We start from the raw sequence: 20,199 nt of genomic DNA on the forward strand, positions 1-20,199 counted from the left end.
ACAGATGCCTCGGCACGGTCCCCCAGCTTTGCAATGAGGACGCTCCTTGCGTGGGGGGTGTGTTGCTGGCTGTATGGGAGATGGTTCCCCACCTCTGACCAATTTCAGAATTGTTTACCGCTGGAGCAAGTGCCCTGATAGGGTTTTCCTCTGTATAACTCGTGGGTTCAGGTTTTTTTTTATTTTATGGTTCAAGTTAGATTTTATTCCTCTTTTATGTATTTATAGATATAAGCATGGAAATAATTCATTCCTATAAATACATCTGTGTGACGGGAAGAACTTTTTTCTGTTTTATTTTTAAATTTTATTTTTTTAAATTTTGAAATTTAATTTTATTTATTTTTTTATACAGCACGTTATTATTAGATATGTATTTTATGCATATACATGTATACAGGTCAATCCCAATCTCCCAACTCATCCCACCACCACCACCCCATGGCTTCCCACACTTGGTGTCCATACGTTTGTTCTCTACCTCTGTGTCTCTATTTCTTCCCTGCAAACCAGTTCATCTGTACCATTTTTTAGGCTCCACATATATGCATTACTATACATTTGTTTTCCTCTTTCTGACTTACTTCATTCTGTATGACAGTCTCTCGATCCATCGATGTCTCTACAAATGACCCAGTTTCATTCCTTTTTATGACCGAGTAATATTCCATTTTATATATGTACCACATCTTTATCCATTCATCTGTCTGTGGGCATTTAGGTGGCTTCCATTGCCTGGCTATTGTAAATAGTGCTGCAACGAACATTGTTGTGAATGTGCCTTTTTTTTTTTTTTTTTTTTTTGCTGTACGCGGGCCTCTCACTGTTGTGGCCTCTCCCGTTGCGGAGCACAGGCTCCAGACGCACAGGCTTAGCGGCCATGGCTCACAGGCCCAGCCGCTCCGCGGCATATGCGATCCTCCCAGACCGGGGCACGAACCCGTATCCCCTCCATCGGCAGGCGGACTCTCAACCACTGCGCCACCAGGGAGGCCCGAATGTGCGTTTTTGATTTACGGTTTTCTCTGGGTATATGCGCAGAAGTGGGATTGCTGGATCAGATGGTAATTCTATTTCTAGTTTTTTAAGGAAACTCCATACTGTTCTCCATAGTGACTGTATCAATTTACATTCCCACCAATAGTGGAAGAGGGCTCCTTTTGTCCACGCCCTCCCCAGAATTTGTTGTTTGTAGATTTTCTGATGATGCCGATTCTAACAGGTGTGAGGGGATACCTCATTGTTGTTTTGATTTGCACTTCTCTAATAATTAGTGCTGTTGAGCAGCTTTTCATGTGCGTCTTGGCCATCTCTGTGTCTCCTTTGAAGAAACGTCTCTTTAGATCTTCTGCCCATTTTTGTATTGGGTTGTTTGTTTTTTTAATATTACGCTGCATGAGCTGTTTATATATATTGGAGATTAAACCTCTGTCCATTGATTCGTTTGCAACGATTTTCGCCCATGCTGAGGGATGCCTTTTTCCATTCCTGTTTTTTTTAACAAAAAAGGAAAGAAAGGAAAAGAAGCAGAACACTAATGTGCGTAAAATATGCCTTTTGAAACGGTCGTTTTGAAATATGGACGTCCTTTGAATTTTTTGGTTGATATGTGACCCCAGGATTTGTTTTCAGGGCAGGTGTCATTTACAGGCCTGCAATGATTTTGAATATCAACTGACCATTAGCGCTGGGATTAAAGCTGCTGTTGTGTGAAACGGCCTCAAGGTGGCAGCAGTTCTCCCTTACCAAATCTGGTGACTAGGGCAACAGAGCCTCAATGGAAGTGGTGTTCTAGATTGGAATTTAGAATGGAATGTGCCAGGAGAAAGCCACTCAAGTTTGTCTCACTACTTCTTCTTCGTGTTTTTAATTTAATTTTTTTTAATTTTTTATTACAGCAAGTTTGATTACAATGTTTGGCTTGTTGTAGGTGTGGAAGATGTGGTTCTTTTACACATATACAGATGTCTGTTCTTCCTGGGATCCTTTTCCCATGTACGTTATGACAGAATGTTGAGTAGTCCTCTCTTGGTATTCTGTAGGTCTTTGGTGATTATATATGTCACCTGTGTTTGTATATGTCTGTTAACCCCGATATCGTAATGAAACCAATCCTCACACCTTTCCATTGGTGAACCACAAGTTTGTTTAATGAATCTGTGATTGCCCTTCTCCGTGGCAATATCTGCCCTGGTATCCATTTTTAGGTAACACCTATAAGTGATATGATATGATATGTGTCTTTCACTTTCTGACTTACTACAAGTCACGTGATTACTTCTAGACTCATCTACGGTGCTGCAAATGGCATTGTGTCCTTTTCTCCCTTGGCTTCTATTCTGCCTTAGCGAGGTCCATTTTCAACAATGTGATTCCCTGAGGGTTGTGGATTAGCTGACCTGGGCAGCCTTACCCTGCCGGCCCGCCCTCCCCAGGTGTGCCTCATTGAGGTCAATATAAACAGCGCTCCAGGCAGCAATAGCCCCTGAAGCTGTGCCTGACTCCATATTCTCTGCCCCGGCAGCAGTCTCGGGGCTGTGCTGGTGGGAGGGAGTGAGGGGCCACAGCTTTGTGGGTGGCCCGCTGTGAGTGGGGCTCTGCTGGCCATTCTGCAGGAGTTGTCAGGCTGCCACCTGTAAAGAAGAGGATGTGTCACCCATACCTTCCGCTGGAATTTCTCTCCGGACAGAGGTGAGGAAAGAAAGAAGCAGTGGGGGCCGCGACATGAGGGGTATCTCAGGCAGGGCAATGGAAAGCTTCCAGAAGAGCGCCCGGGGCCAGGACCACCCTGGCTGTCCTGCAGGCACCAAGTTGGCCTGCGTGCTTTCGCTGGTGTGGCTCCACGGCCCTTCTTCTAGGCTTTCAAGCCCTTGTACATATTCAGGTGTTTTACCAGGGATGGTTGGGAACAGTTCAACAGCATCTGGCCTGGGGCTCAGCTCACGTTTACTCACAGATGCCTCGGCACGGTCCCCCAGCTTTGCAATGAGGACGCTCCTTGTGTGGGGGTTGGGTTGCTGGCTGTATGGGAGATGGTTCCCCACCTCTGACCAATTTCAGAATTGTTTACCGCTGGAGCAAGTGCCCTGATAGGGTTTTCCTCTGTATAACTCGTGGGTTCAGGTTTTTTTTTTCTTTTATGGTTCAAGTTAGATTTTATTCCTCTTTTATGTATTTATAGATATAAGCATGGAAATAATTCATTCCTATAAATACATCTGTGTGACGGGAAGAACTTTTTTCTGTTTTATTTTTAAATTTTATTTTTTTAAATTTTGAAATTTAATTTTATTTATTTTTTTATACAGCACGTTATTATTAGTTATGTATTTTATGCATATACATGTATACAGGTCAATCCCAATCTCCCAACTCATCCCACCACCACCACCCCATGGCTTCCCACACTTGGTGTCCATACGTTTGTTCTCTACCTCTGTGTCTCTATTTCTTCCCTGCAAACCAGTTCATCTGTACCATTTTTTAGGCTCCACATATATGCATTACTATACAACATTTGTTTTCCTCTTTCTGACTTACTTCATTCTGTATGACAGTCTCTCGATCCATCGATGTCTCTACAAATGACCCAGTTTCATTCCTTTTTATGGCCGAGTAATATTCCATTTTATATATGTACCACATCTTTATCCATTCATCTGTCTGTGGGCATTTATGTGGCTTCCATTACCTGGCTATTGTAAATAGTGCTGCAACGAACATTTTGGTGAATGTGCCTTTTTTTTTTTTTTTTTTTTTGCTATACGCGGGCCTCTCACTGTTGTGGCCTCTCCCGTTGCGGAGCACAGGCTCCAGACGCACAGGCTTATCGGACATGGCTTACGGGCCCAGCCGCTCCGCGGCATATGGGATCCTCCCAGACCGGGGCACGAACCCGTATCCCCTCCATCGGCAGGCAGACTCTCAACCACTGTGCCACCAGGGAGGCCCGAATGTGCCTTTTTGATTTACGGTTTTCTCTGGGTATATGCCCAGAAGTGGGATTGCTGGATCAGATGGTAATTCTATTTCTAGTTTTTTTAAGGAAACTCCATACTGTTCTCCATAGTGACTGTATCAATTTACATTCCCACCAATAGTGGAAGAGGGCTCCTTTTGTCCACGCCCTCCCCAGAATTTGTTGTTTGTAGATTTTCTGATGATGCCGATTCTAACAGGTGTGAGGTGATACCTCATTGTAGTTTTGTTTTGCATTTCTCTAATAATTAGTGCTGTTGAGCAGCTTTTCATGTGCGTCTTGGCTATCTCTGTGTCTCCTTTGAAGAAACGTCTCTTTAGATCTTCTGCCCATTTTTGTATTGGGTTGTTTGTTTTTTTAATATTAAGCTGCATGAGCTGTTTATATATATTGGAGATTAAACCTCTGTCCATTGATTCGTTTGCAACGATTTTCGCCCATTCTGAGGGATGCCTTTTTCCATTCCCGTTTTTTTTAACAAAAAAGGAAAGAAAGGAAAAGAAGCAGAACACTAATGTGCGTAAAATATGCCTTTTGAAACGGTCGTTTTGAAATATGGACGTCCTTTGAATTTTTTGGTCGATATGTGACCCCAGGATTTGTTTTCAGGGCAGGTGTCATTTACAGGCCTGCAATGATTTTGAATATCAACTGACCATTAGCGCTGGGATTAAAGCTGCTGTTGTGTGAAACGGCCACAAGGTGGCAGCATTTCTCCCTTACCAAATCTGGTGACTAGGGCAACAGAGCCTCAATGGAAGTGGTGTTCTAGATTGGAATTTAGAATGGAATGTGCCAGGAGAAAGCCACTCAAGTTTGTCTCACTACTTCTTCTTCGTGTTTTTAATTTAATTTTTTTTAATTTTTTATTACAGCAAGTTTGATTACAATGTTTGGCTTGTTGTAGGTGTGGAAGATGTGGTTCTTTTACACATATACAGATGTCTGTTCTTCCTGGGATCCTTTTCCCATGTACGTTATGACAGAATGTTGAGTAGTCCTCTCTTGGTATTCTGTAGGTCTTTGGTGATTATATATGTCACCTGTGTTTGTATATGTCTGTTAACCCCGATATCGTAATGAAACCAATCCTCACACCTTTCCATTGGTGAACCACAAGTTTGTTTAATGAATCTGTGATTGCCCTTCTCCGTGGCAATATCTGCCCTGGTATCCATTTTTAGGTAACACCTATAAGTGATATGATATGATATGTGTCTTTCACTTTCTGACTTACTACAAGTCACGTGATTACTTCTAGACTCATCTACGGTGCTGCAAATGGCATTGTGTCCTATTCTCCCTTGGCTTCTATTCTGCCTTAGCGAGGTCCATTTTCAACAATGTGATTCCCTGAGGGTTGTGGATTAGCTGACCTGGGCAGCCTTACCCTGCCGGCCCGCCCTCCCCAGGTGTGCCTCGTTGAGATCAATATAAACAGCGCTCCAGGCAGCAATAGCCCCTGAAGCTGTGTCTGACTCCATATTCTCTGCCCCGTCAGCAGTCTCGGGGCTGTGCTGGTGGGAGGGAGTGAGGGGCCACAGCTTTGTGGGTGGCCCGCTGTGAGTGGGGCTCTGCTGGCCATTCTGCAGGAGTTGTCAAGCTGCCACCTATAAAGAAGAGGATGTGTCACCCATACCTTCCGCTGGAATTTCTCTCCGGACAGAGGTGAGGAAGGCAAAAAGCAGTGGGGGCCGGGACAGGAGGGGTATCTCAGGCAGGGCAATGGAAAGCTTCCGGAAGAGCGCCTGGGGCCAGGACCACCCTGGCTGGCCTGCAGGCACCAAGTTGACCTGCGTGCTTTCGCTGGTGTGGCTCCACGGCCCTTCCTCTAGGCTTTCAAGCCCTTGTACATATTCAGGTGTTTTACCTGGGAAGGGTGGGAACAGTTCAGCAGCAGCTGGCCTGGGGCTCAGCTCACGTTTACTCACAGATGCCTCGGCACGGTCCCCCAGCTTTGCAATGAGGACGCTCCTTGCGTGGGGGGTGGGTTGCTGGCTGTATGGGAGATGGTTCCCCACCTCTGACCAATTTCAGAATTGTTTACCGCTGGAGCAAGTGCCCTGATAGGGTTTTCCTCTGTATAACTCGTGGGTTCAGGTTTTTTTTTATTTTATGGTTCAAGTTAGATTTTATTCCTCTTTTATGTATTTATAGATATAAGCATGGAAATAATTCATTCCTATAAATACATCTGTGTGACGGGAAGAACTTTTTTCTGTTTTATTTTTAAATTTTATTTTTTTAAATTTTGAAATTTAATTTTATTTATTTTTTTATACAGCACGTTATTATTAGTTATGTATTTTATGCATATACATGTATACAGGTCAATCCCAATCTCCCAACTCATCCCACCACCACCACCCCATGGCTTCCCACACTTGGTGTCCATACGTTTGTTCTCTACCTCTGTGTCTCTATTTCTTCCCTGCAAACCAGTTCATCTGTACCATTTTTTAGGCTCCACATATATGCATTACTATACAACATTTGTTTTCCTCTTTATGACTTACTTCATTCTGTATGACAGTCTCTCGATCCATCGATGTCTCTACAAATGACCCAGTTTCATTCCTTTTTATGACCGAGTAATATTCCATTTTATATATGTACCACATCTTTATCCATTCATCTGTCTGTGGGCATTTAGGTGGCTTCCATTGCCTGGCTATTGTAAATAGTGCTGCAACGAACATTGTTGTGAATGTGCCTTTTTTTTTTTTTTTTTTTTTTTGCTGTACGCGGGCCTCTCACTGTTGTGGCCTCTCCCGTTGCGGAGCACAGGCTCCAGACGCACAGGCTTAGCGGCCATGGCTCACAGGCCCAGCCGCTCCGCGGCATATGCGATCCTCCCAGACCGGGGCACGAACCCGTATCCCCTCCATCGGCAGGCGGACTCTCAACCACTGCGCCACCAGGGAGGCCCGAATGTGCCTTTTTGATTTACGGTTTTCTCTGGGTATATGCCCAGAAGTGGGATTGCTGGATCAGATGGTAATTCTATTTCTAGTTTTTTAAGGAAACTCCATACTGTTCTCCATAGTGACTGTATCAATTTACATTCCCACCAATAGTGGAAGAGGGCTCCTTTTGTCCACGCCCTCCCCAGAATTTGTTGTTTGTAGATTTTCTGATGATGCCGATTCTAACAGGTGTGAGGGGATACCTCATTGTAGTTTTGATTTGCATTTCTCTAATAATTAGTGCTGTTGAGCAGCTTTTCATGTGCGTCTTGGCTATCTCTGTGTCTCCTTTGAAGAAACGTCTCTTTAGATCTTCTGCCCATTTTTGTATTGGGTTGTTTGTTTTTTTAATATTAAGCTGCATGAGCTGTTTATATATATTGGAGATTAAACCTCTGTCCATTGATTCGTTTGCAACGATTTTCGCCCATTCTGAGGGATGCCTTTTTCCATTCCCGTTTTTTTTAACAAAAAAGGAAAGAAAGGAAAAGAAGCAGAACACTAATGTGCGTAAAATATGCCTTTTGAAACGGTCGTTTTGAAATATGGACGTCCTTTGAATTTTTTGGTCGATATGTGACCCCAGGATTTGTTTTCAGGGCAGGTGTCATTTACAGGCCTGCAATGATTTTGAATATCAACTGACCATTAGCGCTGGGATTAAAGCTGCTGTTGTGTGAAACGGCCACAAGGTGGCAGCATTTCTCCCTTACCAAATCTGGTGACTAGGGCAACAGAGCCTCAATGGAAGTGGTGTTCTAGATTGGAATTTAGAATGGAATGTGCCAGGAGAAAGCCACTCAAGTTTGTCTCACTACTTCTTCTTCGTGTTTTTAATTTAATTTTTTTTAATTTTTTATTACAGCAAGTTTGATTACAATGTTTGGCTTGTTGTAGGTGTGGAAGATGTGGTTCTTTTACACATATACAGATGTCTGTTCTTCCTGGGATCCTTTTCCCATGTACGTTATGACAGAATGTTGAGTAGTCCTCTCTTGGTATTCTGTAGGTCTTTGGTGATTATATATGTCACCTGTGTTTGTATATGTCTGTTAACCCCGATATCGTAATGAAACCAATCCTCACACCTTTCCATTGGTGAACCACAAGTTTGTTTAATGAATCTGTGATTGCCCTTCTCCGTGGCAATATCTGCCCTGGTATCCATTTTTAGGTAACACCTATAAGTGATATGATATGATATGTGTCTTTCACTTTCTGACTTACTACAAGTCACGTGATTACTTCTAGACTCATCTACGGTGCTGCAAATGGCATTGTGTCCTATTCTCCCTTGGCTTCTATTCTGCCTTAGCGAGGTCCATTTTCAACAATGTGATTCCCTGAGGGTTGTGGATTAGCTGACCTGGGCAGCCTTACCCTGCCGGCCCGCCCTCCCCAGGTGTGCCTCGTTGAGATCAATATAAACAGCGCTCCAGGCAGCAATAGCCCCTGAAGCTGTGTCTGACTCCATATTCTCTGCCCCGTCAGCAGTCTCGGGGCTGTGCTGGTGGGAGGGAGTGAGGGGCCACAGCTTTGTGGGTGGCCCGCTGTGAGTGGGGCTCTGCTGGCCATTCTGCAGGAGTTGTCAAGCTGCCACCTATAAAGAAGAGGATGTGTCACCCATACCTTCCGCTGGAATTTCTCTCCGGACAGAGGTGAGGAAGGCAAAAAGCAGTGGGGGCCGGGACAGGAGGGGTATCTCAGGCAGGGCAATGGAAAGCTTCCGGAAGAGCGCCTGGGGCCAGGACCACCCTGGCTGGCCTGCAGGCACCAAGTTGACCTGCGTGCTTTCGCTGGTGTGGCTCCACGGCCCTTCCTCTAGGCTTTCAAGCCCTTGTACATATTCAGGTGTTTTACCTGGGAAGGGTGGGAACAGTTCAGCAGCAGCTGGCCTGGGGCTCAGCTCACGTTTACTCACAGATGCCTCGGCACGGTCCCCCAGCTTTGCAATGAGGACGCTCCTTGCGTGGGGGGTGGGTTGCTGGCTGTATGGGAGATGGTTCCCCACCTCTGACCAATTTCAGAATTGTTTACCGCTGGAGCAAGTGCCCTGATAGGGTTTTCCTCTGTATAACTCGTGGGTTCAGGTTTTTTTTTATTTTATGGTTCAAGTTAGATTTTATTCCTCTTTTATGTATTTATAGATATAAGCATGGAAATAATTCATTCCTATAAATACATCTGTGTGACGGGAAGAACTTTTTTCTGTTTTATTTTTAAATTTTATTTTTTTAAATTTTGAAATTTAATTTTATTTATTTTTTTATACAGCACGTTATTATTAGTTATGTATTTTATGCATATACATGTATACAGGTCAATCCCAATCTCCCAACTCATCCCACCACCACCACCCCATGGCTTCCCACACTTGGTGTCCATACGTTTGTTCTCTACCTCTGTGTCTCTATTTCTTCCCTGCAAACCAGTTCATCTGTACCATTTTTTAGGCTCCACATATATGCATTACTATACAACATTTGTTTTCCTCTTTATGACTTACTTCATTCTGTATGACAGTCTCTCGATCCATCGATGTCTCTACAAATGACCCAGTTTCATTCCTTTTTATGACCGAGTAATATTCCATTTTATATATGTACCACATCTTTATCCATTCATCTGTCTGTGGGCATTTAGGTGGCTTCCATTGCCTGGCTATTGTAAATAGTGCTGCAACGAACATTGTTGTGAATGTGCCTTTTTTTTTTTTTTTTTTTTTTGCTGTACGCGGGCCTCTCACTGTTGTGGCCTCTCCCGTTGCGGAGCACAGGCTCCAGACGCACAGGCTTAGCGGCCATGGCTCACAGGCCCAGCCGCTCCGCGGCATATGCGATCCTCCCAGACCGGGGCACGAACCCGTATCCCCTCCATCGGCAGGCGGACTCTCAACCACTGCGCCACCAGGGAGGCCCGAATGTGCCTTTTTGATTTACGGTTTTCTCTGGGTATATGCCCAGAAGTGGGATTGCTGGATCAGATGGTAATTCTATTTCTAGTTTTTTAAGGAAACTCCATACTGTTCTCCATAGTGACTGTATCAATTTACATTCCCACCAATAGTGGAAGAGGGCTCCTTTTGTCCACGCCCTCCCCAGAATTTGTTGTTTGTAGATTTTCTGATGATGCCGATTCTAACAGGTGTGAGGGGATACCTCATTGTTGTTTTGATTTGCATTTCTCTAATAATTAGTGCTGTTGAGCAGCTTTTCATGTGCGTCTTGGCCATCTCTGTGTCTCCTTTGAAGAAACGTCTCTTTAGATCTTCTGCCCATTTTTGTATTGGGTTGTTTGTTTTTTTTTAATATTACGCTGCATGAGCTGTTTATATATATTGGAGATTAAACCTCTGTCCATTGATTCGTTTGCAACGATTTTCGCCCATGCTGAGGGATGCCTTTTTCCATTCCCGTTTTTTTTAACAAAAAAGGAAAGAAAGGAAAAGAAGCAGAACACTAATGTGCGTAAAATATGCCTTTTGAAACGGTCGTTTTGAAATATGGACGTCCTTTGAATTTTTTGGTTGATATGTGACCCCAGGATTTGTTTTCAGGGCAGGTGTCATTTACAGGCCTGCAATGATTTTGAATATCAACTGACCATTAGCGCTGGGATTAAAGCTGCTGTTGTGTGAAACGGCCTCAAGGTGGCAGCAGTTCTCCCTTACCAAATCTGGTGACTAGGGCAACAGAGCCTCAATGGAAGTGGTGTTCTAGATTGGAATTTAGAATGGAATGTGCCAGGAGAAAGCCACTCAAGTTTGTCTCACTACTTCTTCTTCGTGTTTTTAATTTAATTTTTTTTTAATTTTTTATTACAGCAAGTTTGATTACAATGTTTGGCTTGTTGTAGGTGTGGAAGATGTGGTTCTTTTACACATATACAGATGTCTGTTCTTCCTGGGATCCTTTTCCCATGTACGTTATGACAGAATGTTGAGTAGTCCTCTCTTGGTATTCTGTAGGTCTTTGGTGATTATATATGTCACCTGTGTTTGTATATGTCTGTTAACCCCGATATCGTAATGAAACCAATCCTCACACCTTTCCATTGGTGAACCACAAGTTTGTTTAATGAATCTGTGATTGCCCTTCTCCGTGGCAATATCTGCCCTGGTATCCATTTTTAGGTAACACCTATAAGTGATATGATATGATATGTGTCTTTCACTTTCTGACTTACTACAAGTCACGTGATTACTTCTAGACTCATCTACGGTGCTGCAAATGGCATTGTGTCCTATTCTCCCTTGGCTTCTATTCTGCCTTAGCGAGGTCCATTTTCAACAATGTGATTCCCTGAGGGTTGTGGATTAGCTGACCTGGGCAGCCTTACCCTGCCGGCCCGCCCTCCCCAGGTGTGCCTCGTTGAGATCAATATAAACAGCGCTCCAGGCAGCAATAGCCCCTGAAGCTGTGTCTGACTCCATATTCTCTGCCCCGTCAGCAGTCTCGGGGCTGTGCTGGTGGGAGGGAGTGAGGGGCCACAGCTTTGTGGGTGGCCCGCTGTGAGTGGGGCTCTGCTGGCCATTCTGCAGGAGTTGTCAAGCTGCCACCTATAAAGAAGAGGATGTGTCACCCATACCTTCCGCTGGAATTTCTCTCCGGACAGAGGTGAGGAAGGCAAAAAGCAGTGGGGGCCGGGACAGGAGGGGTATCTCAGGCAGGGCAATGGAAAGCTTCCGGAAGAGCGCCTGGGGCCAGGACCACCCTGGCTGGCCTGCAGGCACCAAGTTGACCTGCGTGCTTTCGCTGGTGTGGCTCCACGGCCCTTCCTCTAGGCTTTCAAGCCCTTGTACATATTCAGGTGTTTTACCTGGGAAGGGTGGGAACAGTTCAGCAGCAGCTGGCCTGGGGCTCAGCTCACGTTTACTCACAGATGCCTCGGCACGGTCCCCCAGCTTTGCAATGAGGACGCTCCTTGCGTGGGGGGTGGGTTGCTGGCTGTATGGGAGATGGTTCCCCACCTCTGACCAATTTCAGAATTGTTTACCGCTGGAGCAAGTGCCCTGATAGGGTTTTCCTCTGTATAACTCGTGGGTTCAGGTTTTTTTTTATTTTATGGTTCAAGTTAGATTTTATTCCTCTTTTATGTATTTATAGATATAAGCATGGAAATAATTCATTCCTATAAATACATCTGTGTGACGGGAAGAACTTTTTTCTGTTTTATTTTTAAATTTTATTTTTTTAAATTTTGAAATTTAATTTTATTTATTTTTTTATACAGCACGTTATTATTAGTTATGTATTTTATGCATATACATGTATACAGGTCAATCCCAATCTCCCAACTCATCCCACCACCACCACCCCATGGCTTCCCACACTTGGTGTCCATACGTTTGTTCTCTACCTCTGTGTCTCTATTTCTTCCCTGCAAACCAGTTCATCTGTACCATTTTTTAGGCTCCACATATATGCATTACTATACAACATTTGTTTTCCTCTTTATGACTTACTTCATTCTGTATGACAGTCTCTCGATCCATCGATGTCTCTACAAATGACCCAGTTTCATTCCTTTTTATGACCGAGTAATATTCCATTTTATATATGTACCACATCTTTATCCATTCATCTGTCTGTGGGCATTTAGGTGGCTTCCATTGCCTGGCTATTGTAAATAGTGCTGCAACGAACATTGTTGTGAATGTGCCTTTTTTTTTTTTTTTTTTTTTTTTGCTGTACGCGGGCCTCTCACTGTTGTGGCCTCTCCCGTTGCGGAGCACAGGCTCCAGACGCACAGGCTTAGCGGCCATGGCTCACAGGCCCAGCCGCTCCGCGGCATATGCGATCCTCCCAGACCGGGGCACGAACCCGTATCCCCTCCATCGGCAGGCGGACTCTCAACCACTGCGCCACCAGGGAGGCCCGAATGTGCCTTTTTGATTTACGGTTTTCTCTGGGTATATGCCCAGAAGTGGGATTGCTGGATCAGATGGTAATTCTATTTCTAGTTTTTTAAGGAAACTCCATACTGTTCTCCATAGTGACTGTATCAATTTACATTCCCACCAATAGTGGAAGAGGGCTCCTTTTGTCCACGCCCTCCCCAGAATTTGTTGTTTGTAGATTTTCTGATGATGCCGATTCTAACAGGTGTGAGGGGATACCTCATTGTTGTTTTGATTTGCATTTCTCTAATAATTAGTGCTGTTGAGCAGCTTTTCATGTGCGTCTTGGCCATCTCTGTGTCTCCTTTGAAGAAACGTCTCTTTAGATCTTCTGCCCATTTTTGTATTGGGTTGTTTGTTTTTTTTTAATATTACGCTGCATGAGCTGTTTATATATATTGGAGATTAAACCTCTGTCCATTGATTCGTTTGCAACGATTTTCGCCCATGCTGAGGGATGCCTTTTTCCATTCCCGTTTTTTTTAACAAAAAAGGAAAGAAAGGAAAAGAAGCAGAACACTAATGTGCGTAAAATATGCCTTTTGAAACGGTCGTTTTGAAATATGGACGTCCTTTGAATTTTTTGGTTGATATGTGACCCCAGGATTTGTTTTCAGGGCAGGTGTCATTTACAGGCCTGCAATGATTTTGAATATCAACTGACCATTAGCGCTGGGATTAAAGCTGCTGTTGTGTGAAACGGCCTCAAGGTGGCAGCAGTTCTCCCTTACCAAATCTGGTGACTAGGGCAACAGAGCCTCAATGGAAGTGGTGTTCTAGATTGGAATTTAGAATGGAATGTGCCAGGAGAAAGCCACTCAAGTTTGTCTCACTACTTCTTCTTCGTGTTTTTAATTTAATTTTTTTTTAATTTTTTATTACAGCAAGTTTGATTACAATGTTTGGCTTGTTGTAGGTGTGGAAGATGTGGTTCTTTTACACATATACAGATGTCTGTTCTTCCTGGGATCCTTTTCCCATGTACGTTATGACAGAATGTTGAGTAGTCCTCTCTTGGTATTCTGTAGGTCTTTGGTGATTATATATGTCACCTGTGTTTGTATATGTCTGTTAACCCCGATATCGTAATGAAACCAATCCTCACACCTTTCCATTGGTGAACCACAAGTTTGTTTAATGAATCTGTGATTGCCCTTCTCCGTGGCAATATCTGCCCTGGTATCCATTTTTAGGTAACACCTATAAGTGATATGATATGATATGTGTCTTTCACTTTCGGACTTACTACAAGTCACGTGATTACTTCTAGACTCATCTACGGTGCTGCAAATGGCATTGTGTCCTTTTCTCCCTTGGCTTCTATTCTGCCTTAGCGAGGTCCATTTTCAACAATGTGTTTCCCTGAGGGTTGTGGATTAGCTGACCTGGGCAGCCTTACCCTGCCGGCCCGCCCTCCCCAGGTGTGCCTCGTTGAGATCAATATAAACAGCGCTCCAGGCAGCAATAGCCACTGAAGCTGTGCCTGACTCCATATTCTCTGCCCCGTCAGCAGTCTCGGGGCTGTGCTGGTGGGAGGGAGTGAGGGGCCACAGGTTTGTGGGTGGCCCGCTGTGAGTGGGGCTCTGCTGGGCTTTCTGCAGGTGTTGTCAGGCTGCCACCTGTAAAGAACAGGATGTGTCACCCATACCTTCTGCTGGAATTTCTCTCCGGACAGAGGTGAGGAAAGAAAGAAACAGTGGGGGCCGGGACAAGAGGGGTATCTCAGGCAGGGCAATGGAAAGCTTCCGGAAGAGCGCCCGGGGCCAGGACCACCCTGGCTGGCCTGCAGGCACCAAGTTGGCCTGCGTGCTTTCGCTGGTGTGGCTCCACGGCCCTTCTTCTAGGCTTTCAAGCCCTTGTACATATTCAGGTGTTTTACCTGGGAAGGTTGGGAACAGTTCAGCAGCAGCTGGCCTGGGGCTCAGCTCACGTTTACTCACATATGCCTCGGCACGGTCCCCCAGCTTTGCAATGAGGACGCTCCTTGCGTGGGGTGTGGGTTGCTGGCTGTATGGGAGATGGTTCCCCACCTCTGACCAATTTCAGAATTGTTTACCGCTGGAGCAAGTGCCCTGATAGGGTTTTCCTCTGTATAACTCGTGGGTTCATGTTTTTTTTTTTCTTTTATGGTTCAAGTTAGATTTTATTCCTCTTTTATGTATTTATAGATATAAGCATGGAAATAATTCATTCCTATAAATACATCTGTGTGACGGGAAGAACTTTTTTCTGTTTTATTTTTAAATTTTATTTTTTTAAATTTTGAAATTTAATTTTATTTATTTTTTATACAGCACGTTATTATTAGATATGTATTTTATGCATATACATGTATGCAGGTCAATCCCAATCTCCCAACTCATCCCACCACCACCACCCCATGGCTTCCCACACTTGGTGTCCATACGTTTGTTCTCTACCTCTGTGTCTCTATTTCTTCCCTGCAAACCAGTTCATCTGTACCATTTTTTAGGCTCCACATATATGCATTAATATACAACATTTGTTTTCCTCTTTCTGACTTACTTCATTCTGTATGACAGTCTCTCGATCCATCGATGTCTCTACAAATGACCCAGTTTCATTCCTTTTTATGGCCGAGTAATATTCCATTTTATATATGTACCACATCTTTATCCATTCATCTGTCTGTGGGCATTTACGTGGCTTCCATTACCTGGCTATTGTAAAGAGTGCTGCAACGAACATTGTGGTGAATGTGCCTTTTTGATTTACGGTTTTCTCTGGGTATATGCCCAGAAGTGGGATTGCTGGATCAGATGGTAATTCTATTTCTAGTTTTTTTAAGGAAACTCCATACTGTTCTCCATAGTGACTGTATCAATTTACATTCCCACCAATAGTGGAAGAGGGCTCCTTTTGTCCACGCCCTCCCCAGAATTTGTTGTTTGTAGATTTTCTGATGATGCCGATTCTAACAGGTGTGAGGTGATACCTCATTGTAGTTTTGATTTGCATTTCTCTAATAATTAGTGCTGTTGAGCAGCTTTTCATGTGCGTCTTGGCCATCTCTGTGTCTCCTTTGAAGAAACGTCTCTTTAGATCTTCTGCCCATTTTTGTATTGGGGTGTTTGTTTTTTTAATATTAAGCTGCATGAGCTGTTTATATATATTGGAGATTAAACCTCTGTCCATTGATTCGTTTGCAACGATTTTCGCCCATTCTGAGGGATGCCTTTTTCCATTCCCATTTTTTTTAACAAAAAAGGAAAGAAAGGAAAAGAAACAGAACACTAATGTGCGTAAAATATGCCTTTTGAAACGGTCGTTTTGAAATATGGACGTCCTTTGAATTTTTTGGTCGATATGTGACCCCAGGATTTGTTTTCAGGGCAGGTGTCATTTACAGGCCTGCAATGATTTTGAATATCAACTGACCTTTAGCGCTGGGATTAAAGCTGCTGTTGTGTGAAACGGCCACAAGGTGGCAGCATTTCTCCCTTACCAAATCTGGTGACTAGGGCAACAGAGCCTCAATGGAAGTGGTGTTCTAGATTGGAATTTAGAATGGAATGTGCCAGGAGAAAGCCACTCAAGTTTGTCTCACTACTTCTTCTTCGTGTTTTTAATTTAATTTTTTTTAATTTTTTATTACAGCAAGTTTGATTACAATGTTTGGCTTGTTGTAGGTGTGGAAGATGTGGTTCTTTTACACATATACAGATGTCTGTTCTTCCTGGGATCCTTTTCCCATGTACGTTATGACAGAATGTTGAGTAGTCCTCTCTTGGTATTCTGTAGGTCTTTGGTGATTATATATGTCACCTGTGTTTGTATATGTCTGTTAACCCCGATATCGTAATGAAACCAATCCTCACACCTTTCCATTGGTGAACCACAAGTTTGTTTAATGAATCTGTGATTGCCCTTCTCCGTGGCAATATCTGCCCTGGTATCCATTTTTAGGTAACACCTATAAGTGATATGATATGATATGTGTCTTTAACTTTCGGACTTACTACAAGTCACGTGATTACTTCTAGACTCATCTACGGTGCTGCAAATGGCATTGTGTCCTTTTCTCCCTTGGCTTCTATTCTGCCTTAGCGAGGTCCATTTTCAACAATGTGATTCCCTGAGGGTTGTGGATTAGCTGACCTGGGCAGCATTACCCTGCCGGCCCGCCCTCCCCAGGTGTGCCTCGTTGAGATCAATATAAACAGCGCTCCAGGCAGCAATAGCCCCTGAAGCTGTGTCTGACTCCATATTCTCTGCCCCGTCAGCAGTCTCGGGGCTGTGCTGGTGGGAGGGAGTGAGGGGCCACAGCTTTGTGGGTGGCCCGCTGTGAGTGGGGCTCTGCTGGCCATTCTGCAGGAGTTGTCAAGCTGCCACCTATAAAGAAGAGGATGTGTCACCCATACCTTCCGCTGGAATTTCTCTCCGGACAGAGGTGAGGAAGGCAAAAAGCAGTGGGGGCCGGGACAGGAGGGGTATCTCAGGCAGGGCAATGGAAAGCTTCCGGAAGAGCGCCTGGGGCCAGGACCACCCTGGCTGGCCTGCAGGCACCAAGTTGACCTGCGTGCTTTCGCTGGTGTGGCTCCACGGCCCTTCCTCTAGGCTTTCAAGCCCTTGTACATATTCAGGTGTTTTACCTGGGAAGGGTGGGAACAGTTCAGCAGCAGCTGGCCTGGGGCTCAGCTCACGTTTACTCACAGATGCCTCGGCACGGTCCCCCAGCTTTGCAATGAGGACGCTCCTTGCGTGGGGGGTGGGTTGCTGGCTGTATGGGAGATGGTTCCCCACCTCTGACCAATTTCAGAATTGTTTACCGCTGGAGCAAGTGCCCTGATAGGGTTTTCCTCTGTATAACTCGTGGGTTCAGGTTTTTTTTTATTTTATGGTTCAAGTTAGATTTTATTCCTCTTTTATGTATTTATAGATATAAGCATGGAAATAATTCATTCCTATAAATACATCTGTGTGACGGGAAGAACTTTTTTCTGTTTTATTTTTAAATTTTATTTTTTTAAATTTTGAAATTTAATTTTATTTATGTTTTTATACAGCACGTTATTATTAGATATGTATTTTATGCATATACATGTATACAGGTCAATCCCAATCTCCCAACTCATCCCACCACCACCACCCCATGGCTTCCCACACTTGGTGTCCATACGTTTGTTCTCTACCTCTGTGTCTCTATTTCTTCCCTGCAAACCAGTTCATCTGTACCATTTTTTAGGCTCCACATATATGCATTACTATACAACATTTGTTTTCCTCTTTATGACTTACTTCATTCTGTATGACAGTCTCTCGATCCATCGATGTCTCTACAAATGACCCAGTTTCATTCCTTTTTATGACCGAGTAATATTCCATTTTATATATGTACCACATCTTTATCCATTCATCTGTCTGTGGGCATTTAGGTGGCTTCCATTGCCTGGCTATTGTAAATAGTGCTGCAACGAACATTGTTGTGAATGTGCCTTTTTTTTTTTTTTTTTTTTTTTTGCTGTACGCGGGCCTCTCACTGTTGTGGCCTCTCCCGTTGCGGAGCACAGGCTCCAGACGCACAGGCTTAGCGGCCATGGCTCACAGGCCCAGCCGCTCCGCGGCATATGCGATCCTCCCAGACCGGGGCATGAACCCGTATCCCCTCCATCGGCAGGCGGACTCTCAACCACTGCGCCACCAGGGAGGCCCGAATGTGCCTTTTTGATTTACGGTTTTCTCTGGGTATATGCCCAGAAGTGGGATTGCTGGATCAGATGGTAATTCTATTTCTAGTTTTTTAAGGAAACTCCATACTGTTCTCCATAGTGACTGTATCAATTTACATTCCCACCAATAGTGGAAGAGGGCTCCTTTTGTCCACGCCCTCCCCAGAATTTGTTGTTTGTAGATTTTCTGATGATGCCGATTCTAACAGGTGTGAGGGGATACCTCATTGTTGTTTTGATTTGCATTTCTCTAATAATTAGTGCTGTTGAGCAGCTTTTCATGTGCGTCTTGGCCATCTCTGTGTCTCCTTTGAAGAAACGTCTCTTTAGATCTTCTGCCCATTTTTGTATTGGGTTGTTTGTTTTTTTTTAATATTACGCTGCATGAGCTGTTTATATATATTGGAGATTAAACCTCTGTCCATTGATTCGTTTGCAACGATTTTCGCCCATGCTGAGGGATGCCTTTTTCCATTCCCGTTTTTTTTAACAAAAAAGGAAAGAAAGGAAAAGAAGCAGAACACTAATGTGCGTAAAATATGCCTTTTGAAACGGTCGTTTTGAAATATGGACGTCCTTTGAATTTTTTGGTTGATATGTGACCCCAGGATTTGTTTTCAGGGCAGGTGTCATTTACAGGCCTGCAATGATTTTGAATATCAACTGACCATTAGCGCTGGGATTAAAGCTGCTGTTGTGTGAAACGGCCTCAAGGTGGCAGCAGTTCTCCCTTACCAAATCTGGTGACTAGGGCAACAGAGCCTCAATGGAAGTGGTGTTCTAGATTGGAATTTAGAATGGAATGTGCCAGGAGAAAGCCACTCAAGTTTGTCTCACTACTTCTTCTTCGTGTTTTTAATTTAATTTTTTTTAATTTTTTATTACAGCAAGTTTGATTACAATGTTTGGCTTGTTGTAGGTGTGGAAGATGTGGTTCTTTTACACATATACAGATGTCTGTTCTTCCTGGGATCCTTTTCCCATGTACGTTATGACAGAATGTTGAGTAGTCCTCTCTTGGTATTCTGTAGGTCTTTGGTGATTATATATGTCACCTGTGTTTGTATATGTCTGTTAACCCCGATATCATAATGAAACCAATCCTCACACCTTTCCATTGGTGAACCACAAGTTTGTTTAATGAATCTGTGATTGCCCTTCTCCGTGGCAATATCTGCCCTGGTATCCATTTTTAGGTAACACCTATAAGTGATATGATATGATATGTGTCTTTCACTTTCGGACTTACTACAAGTCACGTGATTACTTCTAGACTCATCTACGGTGCTGCAAATGGCATTGTGTCCTTTTCTCCCTTGGCTTCTATTCTGCCTTAGCGAGGTCCATTTTCAACAATGTGATTCCCTGAGGGTTGTGGATTAGCTGACCTGGGCAGCCTTACCCTGCCGGCCCGCCCTCCCCAGGTGTGCCTCGTTGAGATCAATATAAACAGCGCTCCAGGCAGCAATAGCCCCTGAAGCTGTGCCTGACTCCATATTCTCTGCCCCGTCAGCAGTCTCGGGGCTGTGCTGGTGGGAGGGAGTGAGGGGCCACAGGTTTGTGGGTGGCCCACTGTGAGTGGGGCTCTGCTGGGCTTTCTGCAGGTGTTGTCAGGCTGCCACCTGTAAAGAAGAGGATGTGTCACCCATACCTTCTGCTGGAATT

Source organism: Mesoplodon mirus (genome assembly GCF_964341445.2).
Source record: "Mesoplodon mirus genome assembly, chromosome: 11".
NCBI classification, from domain to species: Eukaryota; Metazoa; Chordata; class Mammalia; order Artiodactyla; family Ziphiidae; genus Mesoplodon; species Mesoplodon mirus.